Source organism: Myotis lucifugus, unplaced genomic scaffold, assembly GCF_000147115.1.
Source record: "Myotis lucifugus unplaced genomic scaffold, Myoluc2.0 scaffold_2, whole genome shotgun sequence".
Taxonomy (NCBI): domain Eukaryota; kingdom Metazoa; phylum Chordata; class Mammalia; order Chiroptera; family Vespertilionidae; genus Myotis; species Myotis lucifugus.
This window is the reverse complement of record NW_005871050.1, coordinates 17,372,104-17,374,672: the sequence shown is the minus strand read 5'-3', so window position 1 is coordinate 17,374,672 and position 2,569 is coordinate 17,372,104. Positions and strand designations below refer to the sequence as shown.

General features: G+C 52.6%; 1 pseudogene; it reads left to right on the top strand.

Annotated features, from left to right (window-relative positions):
* The first annotated feature begins 830 nt into the window (after positions 1–830).
* LOC111826828 lies at positions 831–2,012 on the top strand (annotated as a pseudogene).
* Positions 2,013–2,569: the final 557 nt, after the last annotated feature.

Here is a 2,569-nt window from a genome sequence, read left to right as displayed (position 1 = left end):
CATTCTGCCTCCAAATGGATGAGAACAGCTTCTCCAGCTTTCTGGGAAGAGTTGCTCTGGCTGCTCAACTGGGCAAAGTGATCATCCTCCCCAAAGATGTATATGCTGCTATACAATGGGCCTCAGCCCCTATGGGGGCTACAGAGCAAGATAACAGCCTAGAATCCAGGTCTAGGTCTCAGTAGTTATCAGAGATCATTCTGCCAGATCAGCAGCCTGTGCTCCAGACAACAGAGGTGCCCTATGCTCTTCAAAGGGCTGGGTTGTTAGCCCAGCTCCTCCTAAGCCTTCTCTCCAGGCCTCACTTGTTTCTGCATTATCCTGACACAGAGCGTGCCTTCCCAGTGACTGAGTCCCAGAGAGACTTCCCAAGTCAGCTCACCTAAGCCAGGTATCTAGCTAGGCCAGGGGATGTTCCATGGGAGGAGCCAGGGACTGTCACCTAGAATGGCTTCAGAGCCTTAGGGTGGGTCCTGGACAGCTCTCGATTGCCCTTAGAGACTGACTCAGGATTTGTCATCTCTCAATGACAGGAACCCTAATAACCCGGACCCATACACCTGCATTCCCTGTGCTATGTGCTCAGGCAAGTCTGGGCCCAGCTGTGCCAGAACAGCAGGTGTTCAAAGGGCATGCCACCTTGTTCCCAGGTGTTGCCCACACAGAGTTTAGTGCAGTTCTATGGACAGGGGAAAAGGTGTATACTTAACAACCAGTATACACCTACAGACTCATTTAGCAAACCTCTGTTGAGTGCCTGTTATGAACAAGGCCCTGTGCCAAGTACTGAGGGGGAGGAGAAGAGGATAGAGACAAAGAATAATTAATAATGGTCCTTGCCCGAAAACCGAAAGTGCCTCCTCCAGCTCTGTCCCAGACTGAACAAGGTTTTGCGCCATGAACAGAATTTTGCTGATCGCTTCCTCCCTGATGACAAGGCTGCCCAAGCGCTGGACAAGACCTGCTGGGAGGCCCTGGGAGGCCCCCTGGTGCAGAACATCACCTCCCGACGCGGAAGGTGTGAGCTCCCTGGAATGGCTGCTGGGTTAGTACTTAGAGCAGAGGGAGAGCTCTCGGAACCCCCTGAGTCAAGCAGCATCCTTTGCCTGTCGAGCCACTTGCTGGTGCATGTGGAACCTCCCCTGGGGCCTTCTCCTGAGCCATCCACTCAGCCCCCCAGCAAGAACAGTAAGGGTCAAGATCGGAGCCCTGGGCCTTCACCTGTTCCTCTAAACATTATGAGGAACATAATGTAGTGCTGGCTGAGCGTGGTGCAGGAGCAGGTCAGCAGGTTCCTGACTGCAGCCTGGAGGGCCCTAGACTTCGTGCCTCGTTACTGTGCACTCTATGAGCACTTGCAGAGAGCAGACTCGGAGCTCTTTGGGCCTCGGGCAGCCTTCACGCTGGCCCTGCCCAGTGGCTTCTCAGGCGCCTTGCTGCAGCAGTCCTTCCTCACAGCTGCTCACATGAGTGAGCAGTTTGCCACTCACATCAACCAGCAGATCCAGGGCTGCCTGATTGGCGGAACCCCTGGAGCAGACATGCTGGGGCAACTTCAGTGGCACCTGGAGCCCATCATGGTCCTTTCTGGCCTAGAGCTGGTCACTACTTTGGAGCACTTTTACCAGCACTACATGGCGGACCGTCTCCTGAGCCTGGGCTCAAGCTGGCTGGAGGGGGCCATGCTGGAGCAGATCGGTTCCTGCTTCCCCAACCGCCTCCCCCAGCAGATGCTGCAGAGCCTGAGTGCCTCCGAGCGAGTGAGCGGCTGCAGTGCCAGTTCCACCTCTTCCAGCTCCAGCGGCTTGACAGGCTGCTCTTGGAGCAGCAGGATGAGGAAGAAGTATTTATCGAGGACCCAGGTCCAACAGTTTCTATACTGGTCCTGTCACCACGCTGCTGGCCCGTCTCCCCACTCTGCTACCTGTACCATCCCAGAAAGTGCCTTCCCACAGAATTCTGTGATGCCCTTGACCACTTCCCCAATTTCTACAGCCAGAGTGAGGAGATAGGGACAGGCAGTTGGATATTGGGGTGAGATTTGGGGTGGCAAGAGAGGAAGAGGAGATGACCTTTGGACAGGAATGCATAGATAGGAAGAAACATTCTCTAGCAACAGCAGTCTCCTAGGGAAGGGTGAAGAAGTGTGGGTTAGATTTTCATTAATTTCTCATTTCCTTCAACTTTATATGAATTGGTTCTATTTTCCTTTTTCTAACTTCAAGTTGTATGCTAGTCTTTTCAGACTTCTTTTTTAAATAAAAGTATTTAAGGCTATTTAAAAAAAAAAAAAAAGAATGGTCCTTGCCCTTAAGGACTTTGTCCTCTACCAGAGAAGTCAGCCATATATGTAACTAGCTATAATGAGACCAAACTCATTCACTGATTTGACATTTGCTGAATACATATTCTGGGTGGGGCACAGCAGAGGAGAGAAAAAGTCCTGCCCTTAAGGAGTTTATACCCCAACTAGAGACCCAGTGCATGAAATTCGTGAATAGGTAGGGTCCCTAGTGGCTGCTGCCTGGGGCCTCCGTTCCCCTGGCTGCCTGCTGCTGCCACCAGCCGG